Source organism: Mustelus asterias, chromosome X (assembly GCF_964213995.1).
Source record: "Mustelus asterias chromosome X, sMusAst1.hap1.1, whole genome shotgun sequence".
NCBI lineage: Eukaryota > Metazoa > Chordata > Chondrichthyes > Carcharhiniformes > Triakidae > Mustelus > Mustelus asterias.
The window spans coordinates 1817316-1837337 of record NC_135834.1 but is presented as its reverse complement, the minus strand read 5'-3'; the positions used below and the strand labels follow the sequence as shown (position 1 = coordinate 1837337).

Below are 20022 nucleotides of genomic sequence, written 5' to 3'. Positions count from 1 at the left end.
TGTACTTTCTGTTTCTCCTCACCTCTTCAGTGCCCCTGCAAACAGCAGCATCCAGAGGTCATAGTCATCAGTCTCCCAGTTATGAATATCAATGTTCGCCATCTTCATATCTCACTTGCAGGTGTCCTTGGAGTGGAAATGTGGGCATGCAGCATGTCATTACCGAGAGGTCAGTTCACATACAGAAGATCTTTGGGTATACAGCCATCGTCCATCCAATGAACATGGCCAAGTCAGTGCAGACATCATTGGCTTTGCAATGAGTGCATGCTGATGGAATTAATATACTCCAGGGCCTCCGAGCCGATCACCTTGTCCTGCCAGAAAATGCTGAGGATATGTCTGAGACAGTGAATGTGGCTCAGCCTTTTGTCCTGCCTAGCTCATGTTGTCCAGAGGTGAGGTGACAGTAACTGTCCTTGACATCAAGGCAACATTTGACTGAGTGTGGTATCCAGGAGCCCTGGCAAAATGGGAGGAGTCACACAAGAGAAGATTGGTTAGTTGTTGGAAGTCAATCACCTCAGCTCCAGGAGTACCTCAGGGTTGTGTCCCAGGGCCAACCATCTTCAGCTACTTCATCAACGACCTGCCCTTTCATCAAGATCAGAAGTGGGGATGTTCGCTGATGACTGCACAATGTTCAGCACCATTCGTGACTCCTCAGATGCTGAAGCAGTCCATGTCCAAATGCAGCAAGACCTAGACAATATCCAGGCTTGAGCAGATAAGTGGCAAGTGGCATTCGTGACACAAGTGCCAGGCAAAGATCATCCCCAACAAGAGAGAATCTAACCATCATCATCCCTTGACATTCAGTGGCATTATTATTGCTGAATCCCCTGTGATCAACACTCTGGGGATTACCATTGACTAGAAACTGAACTGGACTAGCCATATAATTACTGTGACTACAAGAGCAGGTCAGAGGCTGGGAAACCTGCGGTGATTAACTCACCACCTGACTCCCCAAAGCCTGTCCACCATCTACAAGACACAAGTCAGGAGTGTGATGGAATACTCTCCACTTGCTTGGATGGGTGCAGCTCCAACAACACTCGAGAAGCTCAATACCATCTAGGACAAAGCAACCCACTTGATTGGCACCACATCCACAAACATTCACTCCCTCCACCATTGACGAACAGTAGTAGCACGTTTTTACATCTACAAGATGCACTGCAGCACTTCACCAAGATTCCTTTGACAGCAGCTTCCAAACCCATGACCACTGCCATCTAGAAGGACAAGGGCAACAGATAAATGGGAATATAGGGAGTGTATGGAAGGTGCTAGATTCTGTTGACATATCACAGCAATATTCAAGTCTTGAGCTTTAAATTAAAAGACAATACTGGATTACCATTGATCCATTCCTGCAATGGTAGAACATAAAGTGAATGGAAGGGTAAGCTTCATCATTTCTCCATTACACATGGGATACAAGTACTCAATAGAACCGTTGCAGAATGAGATATGCTTTGCATCAGCCAGAGTTGTTTCATTTGAAGTGATGATTTGGCCAGCTATATAAATTAAGTTCTGATCATGGCCTAATAAGTGGACACCTATATTGAAGAGCAAACACATTGCTTCGCCAGATATTTCTGTAATCTTCGTTCCTTGTGGTTTGAAGCGGACCATTTTTATCCACAGCTGTTGCTGCATCTGCTTTAGTACTGGCACAATAAATATTTCAAAGTAATTTTGTGTGTCGATAATCTCCATTGAAATATACCAGCAGCTTCTGTACTGTAACGGACTTGGTGGCTCAACTTTGACCTGGACACATGTTGGCCAGATTCAAAATTATTTGCTGAGTGTCTTCTCTGCTTTCCCACCATGTCTCTCCTAGCACCCGTCTTGTTATCCGGACATTTTTAAAAGAAATTAAAAAGGCATCATGCCATGCTTAGAATAGTCACTAGGGTGAGGTTGTGGAGAGCTGCCAAGTCCCTCTAGAACTACCCCACAATTATGTCTTCAGAAGAGTGAACATTTGCATTCAGTTTTTTAAGACCTAGAAATAAACCCTGATGTCAGTAAAAGAACCGTTAAAATCTCAAATACTTCACTAAGGCTTTTGGGAACGGAAGCCTTGCCTGTCTGGCCTATGTGATTGCAGTCGCACACCAACATTGTTGATTCTTAACTGCCCTTTGAAATCAATCACACTTCTACCTGGGAGGAGACTCAGGGTAATTAGGGATGACCAATAAACAGCAGCCTTGGCAATGAATGTTCCCTGAGAATGAATGTTCAATTGCAAAAAGAGTTTATCTTCAGGACTGAATGTGTCAAGATGCCGTTATTATAGGTAATCGAGGCTTTATTTTTATTTATGATGTTAGTTTTGAATTCTCTGAAGACTGGGGCACGGTTCTAAAACTTAAGTTCTATTCGCTGCCTTATTTATTTTGCTTGCTGCCTCTGCCGCTCCCCGCAGCTAAAGGAGAGGGAGTCTGGTTCTATACTTTGTTCCAAGTGAAGACCTGATGGTTTGGAAAACACAACATTTGGATTGTTTTTAGATAAATGAATACCCCTGATAGTCGGAATGCAAGTTGTGCCTTTCAGAATATGAAGGAAATTTGCACAAGTTGGCCGCAAGTCACAGTGGGAAGAAGTCTACCTCCTCCCCTCTTTCCACCTCCATCTCCCCTTTCCCCTGCCAAATCGCAGCATATAGTGGATAAAAGCCAACAATTCACTCCTAGCTGTATAAGACTAGTGCATGTACTTGTATGTCTACTGTAAAGAATCGCTGATATTTGAGAGGGAGAGAAGCAGTTCTGGTGATTGAAGCAGTCTAGCATTTCTAGTACAGCTGCTGTGTAAATAGTTTGCTGCTTCCATATGATACAGCAGTATCAGCTTCTATGCATTGTGCAATGTAACTGCCAATTATAAATAGCATCCACTGCAGACTAAATTATGCAAGCTCACCTTTATGCTTCTGCAAAAAGAGCAAGGACTGATGCAAGTGGTTGGATTATGCAACAACAGTCTCTGATAGCTCAGACTCTTTCAAAGAAATTCAATTTTTAATGTTCGGCGAGAATTATTATATACACCAATTTAAAATTGTGCGATTGATGTGAGATGGTGCAAAGAAATAGGGTTTGGTGAAATTTGGGTAGACCGTGATAGTGGATGTGAATTCAAGTTGTGGCAACGTTCTTATTACACCGTGGTGTAGCTAAAAGCAATGTTTTCTTTATTTGACAGGTTTGAGGTCACTGGTGTTAATATTTTAATCCAAAATCACAAGCACTTGAAGGTGAGCAAATCGTAATAAAGCAAATCGTAACACAGCAAATCAATCGCCTACTAAATAAAGGTAAGAATAATGAGAAGTCAAATTTCCCTCTGTTATTTAATAGTCTGGCTGATGGCAGAGGCTTTGTGCAAATACGGGGTGAAATTGGACTTGTTTACCATTTTTTTTTTGGATGCTATGAGGCCCTTAAAATTAGAAAATGGTGTCCGCGGCATGTGTGCACCCTTCTGGCGTGAAGTGTGCCAGATGCCAAGGTCATTAAAGGTGTGCATGTGCTACCCCCAACGTTCAGAAGTATGCAGAACAGGTAGAACATGGTGTTAGCCAGTGTGCTGCTAATTTGATGCCAGCACCGCCATTTTGGAACTCCATGCTACATCCTCTCTCCTTAGAATCATAGAAACCCTACAGTACAGAAAGAGGCCATTCGGCCCATCGAGTCTGCACCGACCACAATCCCACCCAGGCCCTACCCCCATATCCCTCTAACCTACGCATCTCCGGACACTAAGGGCAATTTTTAGCATGGCCAATCAACCTAACCCGCACATCTTTGGACTGTGGGAGGAAACCGGAGCACCCGGAGGAAACCCACGCAGACACGAGGAGAATGTGCAAACTCCACACAGACAGTGACCCAAGCCGGGAATCGAACCCAGGTCCCTGGAGCTGCGAAGCAGCAGTGCTAACCACTGTGCTACCGTGCTGCCTCTTAATTTCCCACAGCTGAACACACATTCAGTGACATGAGGGGCACCCCACCAGTGCTAGTCAAAGGGATCATCAACTACTTGCAGATTAGTTGCTGGCTTATTAATTCTGGTTGTTACTGCAATTCTCTGCATTTTAGATGCTTTTCCGTACTTGCTAAAAGTTTCAGTAGTCTACAAGGAGCAGTTTGGATAGTGCTGATATACTGTTTTGGTGACTTAAATGCATAAGCGCAAACTATGGGTGGCCTAGCAGGGCTTCCTCTTGGCATTGAGCTTGACCAAGGCAATGAGCAATGTTCACACGGAGCAGGACAAGCTGCTGAAAGCGGAAGGAGGAGGAAGGGAGAAGGGCCTCAGCAGAAGCCCATGTTGGCAAAGGGTCTTTAAGAAGCAGATATGTTGGAGAACAGATTGCAGAAGTGCTGTGACACCTTGCAAGCCCTTTTGCACACTGGCAACCAGAGCTATGACGGCAGCACTCTGAGCTTCCATGGCAGCAAGCTGAGATTGGAAGGCAGCAGTCTGAGCTGTATTTGTGCTGCAATGGATTTGACATTGGCTATCAGGTGCTGCATCATGGCTGGTTCCACAAGTATACTGCTGGAGATTGCCACCCATTTCAGGTTATAAAGGATGGAGCTGGAGACTGTCCACAAAGTCATGAGCCAAGTTGGGGCTTGACTCCTCTATGTTCTTTGGTGTTGAAGTGTACCAAGCATTTTAGTTTGTACTGTCATGAAATGGAGGCTGATCTCTTTCCCCCCTCCCCCACCCCCCACCTGAGAACTGACACCGAAACACCCAAAGAGGAGTGCCTCGCCCTATAATCTGTAAAACGTGTGTGGGGGAAGTGGTGTGACCTGCTCTTCAGCAGCTTCTCGTGGTTAAATAAAAATAAATCCCTGACACTGTCTCTAAAGCCAACACGTAACAATGTATTTATCTAACTGACAGTGAGCAAATTAACTAAACTATTAACAAACTGAATAAATCCCTTCTAACTATTAACTACTCCTGAATAAAACAAGATTCTAATGGAATGCTGTTCCAATAAATACAATTCCCACTCATTAACAAAATATAATTTAGTCACTCTCTAAATTACAACCAGGTTTTGTCTCTTCCAGAATATTCTGGGCTTTCTCTGTAGATTCTTCTGTCTGGAACTTCTTTCTTCTTTGGAACCTTTGCTATCTAGATGGTGCTTTCTCTGAGACATAGATGAAGCTATGAGAGCCAGCGATTCTCTCTTGCTTTCACTCTCTCTCTCGCTGTTTGGCCTTTCGATCCAAATGTTTCAGTTTGGGCTCTCTGTGTACTTGCATTTTTTTAACTCTCTAAGCACAGAATAAGCACCACCTTTTTAATAGGACCATGCAAAGCTTTCTCCCTAGCATTTTACAATTTTACCAGCACCAATCTAGAATTACTCTACCCAACTTCGCGACAGTACATCCATTGGTTTTCTTCTGTGCCCTGGCCCATCAAATTCATCATCTGATTCCTGCAACCTTACTCTCTGATGAGCTGGAGCCTTTGCTATCATTCTTCCGACTGCAGTCAATTTGTGTCTCACCACATGTCGATCCCTCCTCTGTCCTCGCCACTAAAATGCACACAATCTCAGTATCTGAGTGGGTGAAAGCAGTGAACCTTCTTTATCGCTGTCATGTTGCCCTTTCTCCACTGTCTGGAGGGATTGCAGTTCTTGGGTAGCTGAAATGAAGAAGGGACAAGGATTGAGTTGCAGGGAGGGGAGATGAGAAAGTAGGTGCACGCTGACACCATTAGCAGCTTGAGTCAGAAAAGATGAGATGAGAGAGGATTAGAGATGTGCAGATACCTTTACTATCAATTCCTCCAGCCCTGCCGTTGACTATAACTTCAATGCCCTTTCCCATAATGACCAGCATTTCTTCTCCATGGGAGTTTGGGTATGCAGATGCACCTCGCCCACCTCCAGTGAGTTCCTGCTGCCTCCTATTATGTGCCACCTTCTGCAAGAGAAAGTTCAGTGTGTCAGTGAATGTGTTGCAATGTGTTTGGGTGTGATGGCTAAATAGCTGGCAGTATCTGTTAGAGTTAAGTGTGTGAGGGTGAAGCATATGAATTCTGATTTCTGAGTTTGAGTTCTGATTGTTGTTGGGAGCTGAGTGATGGAGGTGTCGTGAATTGAGCGGTGACTGAGGCTGGTTGGTAGGATGTGATACTTGAAGATGCATTCACTGACCTCGGCCATTCATGTAAGGTCATTGAACTTCTCTCAGCACTGCATTTAGGTCCTTGGGAATAAGCTCTCAATGTTGACTTACACCGCTATCAATTCCCACTGCCTTCTCAACATGTATCTTGAGGGCCTCCTGCTTCATTGTAGATACAGGATATTTCTTCTCCTTACCACCACTTGCACCAAGACCCTCGATGCAGTGCCTGTGAATCCAGAGGCCTTCTCTCACCCATCAGCTTTACTTCACTCTCCCAGGTCCAATTCACTTGTAGAATGACCTCCAGCACCTACTCCAGTTCCAATGCACCTCCCCTTTGAGGTGCAGGTTGGTTTTAAGTAGTAACAATATGGACTGCACACATCAGCTCAATGAACACAACAAACAGCGCAATTCACACTGTTTGAATTGAGAGGTGCATTCTAATGAGCAAGTAGCACAAGTTAACTTACTGATCGGGCATGGGGTAATTGTGCATTGTGACCCCACACCCATTTTCAGAGGTTTTCCAATTTGTTTCTCAAAGACTTGAACCCAGAAGAATTCAAGTGGTGCAAGTTTCTTGTTTGCTGCATTCCTTGCAGTAGGTTCTGAAATGCTCTTCCAGTATATCAACAAATAATGAAAATCTTCAATGTGTGTAGGATACAGAATGGGGAGAGATGACCAAGTCATGTCAACCCTTGGAACCTCACAAATGTTACAGTTGAGAATAAACCATCCCTTTATATCGTGTCCTGTAGTTCCGCTACATTTGCTTTGGAAACCAGCGCCTTTTGATAAGTCTTGAGCAAATCATATAGTCCTCAGCTCCGTTTGGAAGGTTACAATCTCTTTTTGACTGAGTGGTCAACTGTGTAGTGAATTGCTGTCGTCAGTTCAGACTGGAGAAGTTTATACCAATTGTTTAGCCCTTTTAATACTGATAATTGAAGGTAGCTTAGAGTTAGGAAGCAGAGAACGCCATGGTTATTTATACTGGTTGGATGATAAGCAGTTGTGCAGTGTTGCCTTTCACAGAGATTGAATTGGAGAGTCCCAGTGTGAGGTAAGCATCCCTTGCACCTTCTATGAATAGCATGTCTAGATTTGGTGTCCCTGTAGCAGTTCAGGTCAGACTGTTGGTAAATAAGTGACTGACTAGGTATCCATGTATCAGTTCCAGTATGAACAAACTTCAGTCAATCAACGTACTAATACAGGTCTAACCACCTATCTTTGATAGGCCAAGTGTGAGCAGTGGGATTGAACACCCTCTGTGTTTTGCTATTTTAGAGCAAATGAAAGCATCAACCTTCATCCTGGCAGGTGTGAGTAAGACGCTGGTTAACGGCACCTCATTTGGACAGCAGTGATACTGCTTGTGTATTATTCGTATAATAAATTAACTGCTGACGGGAGTAAAGGTTGTGATAGATGTAGGCTCCATTTTGAACAACGTTCCTTCATATCTGTAATTTTAGATGGAGGAGGGCACTGGGATTTTTGAAATGCAAGCTCTTGCAGCTGTCTGCTTTGTTCTTTTTACTCAGATGTAGTGTGAATATTTTCTTTGTTCGCTGCCACAAAGTATTGTTGTGATGATTTCAATTTGTCAATCAGCCCCAGATTTCTCTCATTTTCAATTACATCATTTACTTTCCATTGAAGTAATCAACACTTCCTGAATTTCTGGCCTCAAAGGTATATGGGAACCTGGGCTTCATAAATCGGGGCAAAGGAACTTATGAATTGTAATAAAACATTGGTTTAGCCTCAGCCGGAGCATTGTGTCCAGTTCTGGGCACCATACTGTAGGAAGGATGTGAAGGCATTGGAGAGGGGCTTAGAAAAGTTTCATGAGAATGGTTCCAAGGATGAGCGACTTCAGTTACAGGGATAGTTTGGAGAAGCGAGGTTCATTCTCTTGAGGGAAGAGACTATTGAGAGGAGATTTGGTCGTGTTCGATATCATGAGGGATCTGGACCGAGTAGATAGAGAGAAACTGTTCCTATTGGCAGAAAATTTCACGGCAATGGGGTAAGGGCAGTCGAACTAGCTGAGTTGCTCTTGTTCAGAGTTGACACAAACATGAAGGACTAAATGGCCTCCTGTGCTACTATGATTCAATATGTGGTTGGCAGGACCCTCGATCATGTTTGACACATTTCCCGCACTTCTTTTCACCTCCCTCCCAAAACTGTGATAGGATTCCCCCATTCTCGCTTTCCATCTCATCAGCCTCCATATTCAAAGGATCTTCTGCCATTCTGCCACCAAACACACCACCACCTCCTCTGTCAGCATTCTGAAGGAACCCTTCCCTCTGCTACACCCTGGTCTACACCTCTATCACACACACACACACCCACACACACACCCCCACCCCCCTGGTCCAACACCTTGTTCCCTTCCCATGACAATGCAACACCTGTCTTTTCACCCCCTCTCTCCTTACTGTCCAAGGCCTCAAATGTTCTTTTTGGTTGAAGCACTGATTTGTACCTCTTTCAATTTAATGTGCTGCATGCGGTTCTTAGCATATGGTCTCCTTCACACTGAGACGACCAAATGCAGACTGGGTGAGCGCTTTTGGGAATGCCCCCATTCAGCCCAGATGTGTGACCCCAACCTCTCCTTGCTCCTGTGTGAACATTTCTCTGCTCTGCTTGCTGTAATGTTCCAATGATGCTCAACACAAGTTTCAGGAACAGCATCTCATCTTCTGATCACAAAGGTCACTTTACAGTCTTCGGGACGACATTGAGTTCAACAGCTTCAGACCATGAACCCTGTCACCATAAGTGGATTCCTTTATTTTTGCCTTGTGCCAGTCTGAATCTCGTTTCTCATGTCTACTTTCAGACAGAACTGTTCATTATTTTGCCATCAACATTCTCTGACTTGGGACAAATGCTTTGTTTCTTTACCACAACCCATACCACTTCCTTTGCCTTTTGTTTCCTGTCATTTTTGTCATTTAGTTATTTCTACCTTTTCACCCTATCCCATGCCCTTTTGTTCCTCCCCACCCCCTTTCAACAGCATTAAAACCATCATATTTATACCTTCCTTCAGTCCTGAAGAAAAGTAATATTCAGCTGAAAGCATTAATTCTGTTTCTTTCTCCCTGCCTCCCTCTGCGGCGGCGGTGCCCCCCCCCCCCCCCCAAATATGCCCCCCCCCCCCTCCCCAAGATGCTGCCAGACCAGCTGAGTATTTCTGTGATTCAATGTGGAGCATGGTGAATTTTAGTTGCCATCTGCCTGTCCAATTCCCAGGTATATTTAAACCTTCCTCATACTCATTCTGTTCAGCTGTGGAGTCGACCACCTCCATTGGCTTTGTATCCGGTGCAAAGTTAGCCAATCAATGATGTATTTATTGTGCAATGTTTTCACTGATTTTCCACTTATTTTCAGTATCAGCATCTCCAGCGGAATCAGAGGCCACACTGTCCTCCCGAGTCTCTCCACTGTCTTTTCCCTATCCAGCTCCTTTGTGAAATCCCCAAAGAAAACCAGTAAGTTAGATTGACAAGATCTGCCTATCATGAATCCATATTGTCTCCCTTTAATGATTGTATTTCTATCCACACACACTGTGAGCCTGGACAGAATTTTCCCTCTGTGGGGGCAAAGTGGCATTTAGCCCACCGGTGGAGATGATGGGTTTTTGCACTGTATTGTTTGCCACTTAGACAAAAAGATTTTCGGCTATGAGATTCACGCTGGCTCGATGGTGGGCGGCCTCTGATGGTCTGCCCCGCCATCACCTCCGCGTATTCATGATGAGGCAGCTCCATTGAAAAGCCACCCCAAAGCTCGCCAGCCACTTCTCCTTGGTTGATGTCGATGGATGGCTGCAAGGAAGCTGCCTCCAGGTTCTCTGTGATGCTTCTCCTGCCAAACTGCTGGATGCAGTGGAAGCTCGGTGTGACATCCTGTACTCGCGCACAGCTAGCAGGGATACCGACCCAGCACGGGAGGTGGCAGTGCTGGTCAGTGCCAATGCTCTGCAGAGGCATCCGATGCCACAAAGAGTGAATAATCGCCTCAGTTTTGCCAGGGTAAGTCACTCTTTATCACTCTCAGCTCACACCCATTACATGTCCACAGGGATCGCACTCACTGCCAGCTCAAGGGACATCACCACTCGCTCTCCCACACATCTTCATCTCCCCTGAGAGCTGTCTTCTCATTTGTTCACTGCTCCCACTCACCACCCACACATGCCAGGCATCCTCAGCATCTACTCTGGCGCACCTCCTGCTTGCACTTCCATCTGCTTCCATGCAGGACAAGTTAGCAATAAAAGGGGGAGATTCTAGATAAGTGGAGTGATGCCTGAGATTCAAGTCCTCACCGACTTCACTCTCCAGCTGGCCGGGGAGTAGTCGACCGCTCCTGCGCCAAGGATGAGGTGGGTGGTGATAAACCAAGTGAGGATCCAGCATATCACCATCCTGCACGCAAAGCTGACATAGTCATGTCTCCTGTATTGGGGGTCTCTATAATGAACTCTCCCTTCATTACAAACACATCATAGGAGTAGCCCAGGCCATCCACCAGCCAGGTCCAAGAAACCTCCAACACCAGCCCACATTATTACTTGGATGTGGAGATTGAAGAACCGTCACAGCTTTCAGCCGCACCCTCCACCAATGCAGGGACACGCATTTCAGTGGGACCCAGCTTTCGAGAGGCCTCAGGGTCACAAACTGGGAAGCACCTCGCTCTTTCTGATCCACAGCAGGCAGAGGCAGGGACAACCCACGGTAGTGGCACTCAGAGGATTGCTGGAGGCCAGGAATCTGCTGAGCTCCAGCGAGGTGACGAGCCTCTGGACTCGGATATGCCTCAGTTACTGATGCGTGACACCCTCAGTGGACTGTACCGCAGGACTCCAGCAGCCCAAGCCACGCACTGGAACCACATTTCCAGCATCCCAATGGTCTGATCCACCAAAGTGTGAGTTACAGCATGAGCCTCCGCTGCATTCTGGTCTGTACACAGGCATCATCAGCCTCTCCTCAGTGAGTATCTCCTGTCCCCAAGGAGCCAACCCTGTCGCTGCTGTGAGCCCTGAAACATGGCGGGGATCTGAGAGCAGCTCGGGATGTACACTGCTAGGGAACCCAGCTCACACCTGGAGGGTGAGCTTCATGTTGTCTCAGAGCAGCTGAACATTCCAGGAGCGGAAGCAGCTCATGAACTCCATTCCTTGATACCCAGGGATCGGAGAGCCACGTGAGTGCAGTCGATGGCACCCTATAGAAAGCCAGGTATCTACGCGAGTCTTGCATCCTGGCTTGCCCGATCTTGGTCGAAAAGGGTAGTTGTGTGCTGTGCCCTAGCGAAGAATGCGTTTGTCATTTCCTGGATGCACTTGTGTGCAGAGGGTTGCGAGATCACCTGTGGAGCCCTGGAAGGAACCAGTCACATCGAAGTTGAGGGTAGCTGTGACTTCCAAAGCCATAGGCAGTGGGTGCCCTACAAGTCCCCATGGCTCCAACTCCAGTAGAAAGGTGCATAGGTGAGCCAGCAGATCCCTTGGCAGGCAAAGTCTTCAGTGACGGTGGCCCTCGCTCATCTGCAAGAAGGTCAGGTGCCATCTGTAGACGCTGGGTCGAATGACTGCTCTCTGGATACCTCGTCTGCCTCAGAGCAGGCCCTGCCACCCCTTCCTCCTCCGGGTTCTCCTCTTGCCCCTGGAGAGCCACGTTTCTCCATTGACGTCTTCTCTCCCCTCTGAGCCAGAAGAATGATAGCCAGTTCCACAGGTTCCATATCTCCTTCGTGCTAATCACCGCAAAATAAAAGAAAGAGACTTCACAGTTAGCATGTCTCTCCATAGGGTGCACCGTTTGCCCAATCACCTTTTGGAGTTACGTTTCGCCGGCCACTGACTCGTGCTGGTCACCACATTGACCACTCCTTTATTCACTCCCTGAATGGACAAGACTCCACACCACTCTTGCCCCGTGCAACTTACTGAGCGTCCACAGCTTTGGCCACTCGACTGCTTCCTGAGTGCTCATCTCAGGCACAGGCATTGTCCCAAGCTTCATGCCAAGATCTTGCACTCCCCCCGGTCAATGGGGGGAATCTGTCAAAACGCACACCTTGTGGGTTGGAGTGCTCTCTTCAGCCAGTGTGCCTTTGCTCACTGTCGAAGGGGAAGTATGTGCTTGCCCAGTTGGACAATGGTGCAGGGAAGCCAGAGCAGCCGTTGAATCTGGGGGTCAGAATGCCAAGTGTTAAGTGCTGAGTGGCAATCGGTGGTGCACACACACGTCAGTGATGATTGAGAGGGCGTAATTTGGTGAGCAGTCAGACTCCAGGCGTATTAATTGAGTCGTAGCTGTACAATTTCAGCTACAATGGAATGTTTGATACTGACATGTCTCACCATTAGACCCGTCCTTATCAGTAATGAGCCTGCAGGAACCAACGAAATACAATTTGGACTTGGGATCCCTCCAGTGCAGAAGGAGACCATTCAGTCCATCGAGTCTGCACCAACCACAATCCCACCCAAGCCCTATCCCTGTAACCCCACATATTTACCCCGCTAATCCCTCTAACCTAACCCGGGACACTAACAGGCAATTTAGCATGGCCAATACACCGAACCTGAACATCTTTCGGACTGTGGGAGGAAACCCACGCAGACACGGGGAGAACCTGCAGACTCCGCACAGACAGTGACCCAAGCCGGGAATCGAACCCAGGTTCCTGGAGCTGTGAGGCAGCAGTGCTAACCACTGTGCCACCCATATGAAGTTATTGTGAAAATCCCCTAGTCGCCACACTCTGGCGCCTGTCCATGTACACTGAAGGAGAATTTAGCATGGCCAATACACCTAACCTGAACATCTTTTGGAGTGTGGGAGGAAACTGGAGCACCCGGAGGAAACCCACGCAGACACGGGGAGAACGTGCAGACTCCCAACAGTGATCCAAGCCGGGAATTGAACCTGGGTCTCTGGCGCTGTGAAGCAGTAGTGCTAACTACTGTGCCACCCACACTTCTCAAAATCCCAGCCCTTACCTTTAATAAAGGTTTCTATTAGGTTATCCACAGGTCTGTCATTTCCTGAGTCATTTTTGATACCTTTTCAAAAAATGGGAGTGTCATTTGCCTTTTTCCAGTATTCTGGAAATATGGAAGGTTTATGCCACATTCCTTTCTTCTCCCATTATTCCCTCAAGGTTCCTCAAATCTGACTGGACCCTCCAATGTATTAAGCTGAAGTTTGCATAGCTGTTCAGCAAAGAAACTGGTTGTAATGTGAATAGTGCCGCAACTTACCCTGCGACACCAAGTTAATTTTTTCAGGAAATCAGTATCTTTCCCTTCTGTGAAACTGAAGCCAAGGAATTTTCTCTGAGTTAGAAGGATTCAAATCCCATGCCAGAAACTGGTGCACAGAATCTCGGCTGATGCTCCAGTGCAGTACAGGTGAAGTGCTTCACTGCCTACTCTCAGGTGGACCTCAAATAGTCAATGACACAGTTGAAAATTAGCAGGAGATTTGGTCTGACCAATCATTATCCTGCAACCAACATGACTAAACAGATGATCCAGTTCCTTTTTTTTTGCTGTTTGTGGGATTGCTGCTGCATTTCCTACCACAGTGACTAAGTAAAGACTTTTCACAAGACACCAGATGTCTCGAAGCATTATGTAATAGAGGCACCTTTTGAAGTATAGTCACGACTGGAATAACTTCAAAGATGTGCGTCATTGTCTGTCGGGGAATTATACGCTCCCGTCACAGTGGGAGCGGGACTGTAAAATGTAGCAAGCCATTCAAAAGTCAATTGGTTTCAGCAAGACCAGAAAATCCCACCTATGTAAAATTCCACCCATAAAGTGTCCCGAGGGCATAAATAAATGCAAGCACTTTCTTTCTCGGCATTTGTTTTTAGCCTGTCATGCTCTCCACTCCTTATTTTCCTCTTGTATAACTGAAAGGACCTATTATCATCCTGCACTTTCTCTTGCCATATTCGGTTCCAAATTTGTCTTTGTCGTTTTGATGTGTTTGCACGTCAGGCATTTGTTTTTAGTGTTGAATCAGACATTTTTCTGTGCCTTTTTCTCTCATGACTCTGTTTTTCCCTTTTGAGCTGCCAGAGAGTTAAAGAGTCATAGAGGTTTACAGCATGGAAACAGGCCCTTCGGCCCAACTTGTCCATGCCGCCCTTTTTAAAAAAAACCCTAAGCTAATTCCAATTGCCCGCATTTGGCCCATGTCCCTCTATACCCATCGCACCCATGTAACTATCTAAATGCTTTTTAAAAGACAAAATTGTACCTGTCTCTACTACTACCTCTGGCAGCTTGTTCCAGACACTCACCACCCTCTGTGTGAAAGAATTGCCCCTCTGGACCCTTTTGTACCTCTCCCCTCTCACCTTAAACCTATGCCCTCTAATTTTGGACTCCCCTACCTTTGGGAAAAGATATTGACTATCTACCTTGTCTATGCCCCTCATTATTTTATAGACCTCCTATAAGGTCACCCCTCAGCCTCCTACGCTCCAGAGGAAAAAAGTTGCAGTCTATCCAGCCTCTCCTTATAACTCAATCCATCAAGTCCCGGTAACATCCTAGTAAATCTTTTCTGCACTCTTTCTAGTTTAATAATATCCTTTCTATAATAGGGTGACCAGAACTGTACACAGTATTCCAAGTGTGGCCTTACCAATGTCTTGTACAACTTCAAAAAGACGTCCCAACTCCTGTATTCAATGTTCTGACCGATGAAACCAAGCATGCCGAATGCCTTCTTCACCACTCTGTCCACCTGTGACTCCACTTTCAAGGAGCTATGAACATGTACTCCTAGATCTCTTTGTTCTGTAACTCTCCCCAACTCCCTACCATTAACTGAGTAAATCCTGCCCTGGTTCAATCTACCAAAATGCATCACCTCGCATTTGTCTAAATTAAACTTCACCTGCCATTCGTCAGCCCACTGGCCCAATTGATCAAGATCCCATTGCAATTGGAGATGACTTTCTTCACTGTCCACTATGCCACCAATCTTGGTGTCATCTGCAAACTTACTAACCATGCCTCCTATATTCGCATCCAAATCATTAATATAAATGACAAATAACAGTGGATCCAGCACTGATCCCTGAGGCACACCGCTGGTCACAGGCCTCCAGTCATGTTCAACCAGGCACTGGTGCCTTTACGCTTGGTATTTTTGTTTTGCTTTGCATGGGTACACATTAGTCCATTGCATTCAAAATCACCTCCTTGAAGGAACTCCATGGTTCCTCTACTCTCTGAGCCATATTCAAATCTGGAATGCACATTCTGATGAGATTCATGAAGTGTCGAAAGTAGATCCTCTTAAAATTTGAGAATTGTGTTTGGTTTTAGTAATCTCTCCAATTGTTGCAATGAACAGAAGTGATCGTATCATCATCATTAGCACTTAAAGCTGGGCCTATATTTGCATTGGAGTTTTGATCATCCTTCTTGATCAAACACAGGACATTTTCTCTCCTTTGACTTTCACAAACAGAGTCACAAAACGAGCTTCCATTAGCTCTGCAAATCCCTTCTCAGTCTTATCAGTAAATACTTTATTGTGGTTTTTTGGTACGTCGACATTTCCAAATCTGATAGATGTCCATTACCAGTTGCCCCTCTCCTCCCATCCCACAGTTCCCAGATCAAGGCTTTCACCCTAGCCTAGGGTCCAGTATACCTTCAGTCCAAGTTTAACACTGCTGCCATGCAGTCATTTTACCGTAAGTGATTCTTTGTCCTTTTTCTTTCAGGTTCTCTCTCACTTGTGCCTTGTCAAGGAAAGGGTGTTATTCCTGCTGCTGTCTAAACCATTCATTCTCTTCATTGGAGGTATGAGTCCACTTCCAGACATTGCCTTTCTGTTATGGATATACATAGAGTATGTTCAGAGAAGTCTGAACTGTAATAGCGATAGTGTGACATAGGTAAAAGACTACTGCAATCTGATTGTATTGCTAGTGGGATATAGAAGACTGGTGCACGACGTTATATATTTTGTTTTGCACATTGTGCTACCATGGCATACTGATGTAGTTTTTCCTCGGGACCAACACTTGCTAAGTAGTTGTCAATGCTTCTTTGTGAACCGTCTTGTTTGTCACCACACTGATCATTAGTATTGCTGTTGGCCAACGTAGAATAAAACTACCTCGTAAGCATTGCACCATTTTATTTAAAAACAGCACGTGGGTTGGTGCACATTCACTTCTGAAGTCGAATTGGAATGGCGGTGTGTGTACTTGGTGTGAAATATAGGCCAGGATTCTCCAATCTTTGTTCGCCCTCCCATTGCTGCTAATGAGAACACAGAATTTGGCGCTCGGCCAAGCCCAATTCACTGCAGTGGGACCAGACAATCCCAGCTGCGGGTGAGGGCGGAGGTTTCCGGCGATAATGTTTGATCTTTCTAGTCTGAAATGGTAAGGGTGATGAATATTTAAAATGGAGATTGGGTTTCTTTATAGAAAGGGGAGATCTAAGGCATTGCACCTGTAAGCCTCAGGATTTGTTTTACAAGTATTTTGGTGACCAAATTGCCCAATCGTAGAGTGATATGTTCACCAGTTTGAAACAATTAGTGTGTGTGTCGGGCTGTAATGGGAAAATATGACGTCCTAACCAATAAAAATCCTCATCAGAGGTAATGTACTACACATGAGTTGTCAGTGAAACACATGCCCTGCATATCAAATTTAACAAACAGATTATAGATGACATGTGTGTGCAGTTCCTGCCTGTAAAATTGGACTTCCAGGCAAATTTATTCTACCCTTCTTTTCCAACTGATTTGAATTGCATCCACATTTCTTCAACCTATGCAGGGAGGGGAGCGGGAGGTATGGTGGAACATGGAGGGAATTAAAATATTTGAAATGAAAAGACCTTGCTAAAGTACAAGGTGACGGAATTCAATGTTTATACCTGAGGGTCACTTGGTGCCCAAGAGAGGGAAGATGCTGCTCCTGTTCTATTGTTGGGAGCCATGGTGGCACAGTGGTTAGCACTGATGCCTCACCGCACCAGGGGCCCGTATTCCATTCCAGCCTTGGGTGACTGTCTGTGTGGGTTTCCTCCGGGTGCTCCGGTTTCCTCCCACAACGATGTGCAGGTTAGGTAGATTAGCCATGGGAAATGTGTGGGGTTATGGGGATGGGGTGGGCCTGGGTAAGATGCTCTTTCAGAGAGTCGGCGCAGACTCGATGGGCCAAATGACCTCTTGGTTCTATTCTGTGGAACAGAGTAGGCAATTAAAGACCGCAAAGTAGATGGGAATGGGAAATAGTGATGAAAGTGTCTGGTAAAGCAGTCCTCATCTGAATGTGGTTTCTCCATTGGAGACAAAAAATGTGAATTGCTGCTTTGTGTGGGAGGCATCATAGAATCCCCACAGTGCAGAAGGAGGCCATTCAGCCCATAGAGTCTGTGCTAACGCTCCGACACATCATCTTATCCAGGCCTACCCCCTGCCCCATCCCTGTAACGCCACACATTTACCATGGCTAATCCACATAACCTGCACATTTTTTGGAGTGTGGGAGGAAACTGGAGGAAACCCACACAGACACAGGGAGAACATGCAAACTCCACACAGACAGTGACCCAAGGCCTGAATTGAACCAGGGTCCCTGGCGTTGAGGCAGCAGTGCTAACCACTGTGTCGCATATTTGGGACTCTGACTATTGATAAAGCAGGAAGTGAATCACATGTGCTGTTTCTGCTATAGTTGCATTGGAAATTGCTCGGGAAGGATGGTTGGAAACAGGGGAAAAGTGAAAATAAGTATTTTGTGACGGGAATGGGTCCAATTCAAAAGTGAGGGGGGAAATGTGTTTGATTATAGGATTATGCTGTGAAACGGGCAAATCTAGAGGCTGCTGGGGTTGTAGTTGAAGACCAAGAAGTTTTGTTCTGAGAAAAGAGTGTGTGGATTGGGGTAAGGGGTGACAGGAAAAAAAAACAGGAACTGGGATGGATGTGGTGAAGAGCATTATTGCCGATTGTGGACTGAAGGACCCGAGTTCGATTCCCGCCTTGGGTCACTGTCTGTGTGGAGTTTGCAGATTCTCCCTGTGTCTGCGTGGGTGTCCTCCGGGTGCTCCGGTTTCCTCCCACAATTCACAGTTAAGTGAATTGGCCATGCTAAATTCTCCCTCAGTGTACCTGAACAGGTGCCGGAGTGCGGCGACTAGGGGATTTTCACAGTAACTTCATTGCAGTGTGAATGTAAGCTGACTTCTGACTAATAAATAAACTTTAAAAGATAACTCTAAGATCTGGTACAAGGGTGAAACCATCAAAGTAGAAGTGGCAGATACAAACTGGGGGGAAGGGATTGATCTTTTCGAGCAACAGGTTATGAATAAGTTACACTCCCAGGTAGTTATTGGAGTTTGTAGCACTGGCTATGGGCAGAGTTAAATGAATTTTTGTCTCCATATTCACAAAGGAAAGGGATGATGCGGGTATAATAGTTTGAGAGGAGCAGTGTGAAACATTGCATCAAATAATTATAGTGAGAGAGGAAGTGTTAGAGGAGTTGGAAACCTTGAAAGTGGATATGTCGCCAGGGCCAGATGGATTGTTCCCATAGATATTGAAGGAGGTTCAGGGAGGAAACAGCAGATGCTCTCAAGATTATTTTCCAATCTTTACTATACACAGGTGAGGTGCCAGAGGAATGCAAATGTGGTTCCGTTGTTTAAAAAAAGATACAAAGGATCTGGCTATTATAGGTCAGTTTGTCTGTCTTCGTTGGTGGGCAAATGGTTAGAATCAATTCTGAGAGATCCGGTAAACTGTCACTTAGAAAGACATAGTCTAGTCAGGGATAGTTTGCATGGCTTTGTTAAGGGAAGGACATGCCTTACAACTTTGATTGAATTCTTTAAGGAAGTGACGAGGGGGATGGATGAGGGTAGTGCAGTGGATGTTGTCTACATGGATTTTAGTAAGGCATTTGACAAGGTGCCACATGGCAGACTGGTCTAAAATGTAAAAGCCCATGGAATACAGGGTAATGTGGCAAATTGGTTCTAAAGTTGGCTTAGTAACAGAGGGAACCAAGAGTAATGGTCGATGACTGCCCTTGCGAATGGAAAGCTGTTTCAAGTGGTGTTCCGCAGGGCTCCGTTTTGGGGCCCCTTCTGTTTGTTTATTTGTTAATGATTAGGACTTGAATGTGGGGGCACAATTGGGAAATTTGCAGACGACACAAGAATTGGCTGTGTAGAGGATAGCTGTAAGCTCCAACATGATATAGATGGGTTGTGGAATGGGCAGTCAGGTGTGAGTTTAGTCCTGTACCTAGACTGCACACACTTTTGATCACCACATTGCAGCGAGGGTGTGATCACATTAGAAAGGGTACAGAAGAAAGTTGCAAGAATATTGCCAAAAATGGGAAAGCTTTAGCTATGTGGAAAGAATGAATAGACTGGGTTTGTTTTCTTTGGAATAGAGGAAGCTGAAAGGAGATTTAACTGAAGGGTATATAAAATTGAGCAGCTTGGGTAGAGTGGATAGGAAGGACCTATTTCTGTTAGAAAATAGGTCATTAACCAGGGGACATAGATTTTGAAGTGATTGGTGGAAGGATTAGAAAGGAGCGAAGGATCTTTTTCCTCCAGAGGATGATGAAGGTCTGGAACACTGCCTAAGAGGATGGTGAAGGCAGAAACACTCATTACATTTAAAAAAGAGAAGTGCTGTAACTTACAGGGGTATGGACCAAGAGGTGGAAGGTGCCATTAGATAGCTTTTTTTTTGGC

At 45.6% G+C, this 20022-nt stretch overlaps 1 protein-coding gene across 1 annotated transcript in view; it reads left to right on the top strand.

The window, feature by feature from the left end:
* The first annotated feature begins 3228 nt into the window (after positions 1-3228).
* Positions 3229-20022, top strand: part of LOC144482009 (vitamin D3 receptor-like) — a 168080-nt gene continuing 151286 nt past the window's right edge. The window contains exons 1-3 of the mRNA XM_078201260.1: positions 3229-3340; positions 9621-9721; positions 16005-16083. The gene's annotated coding sequence lies outside the window, so the exon portion shown is untranslated. The remainder of the gene's footprint in view (positions 3341-9620; positions 9722-16004; positions 16084-20022) is intronic.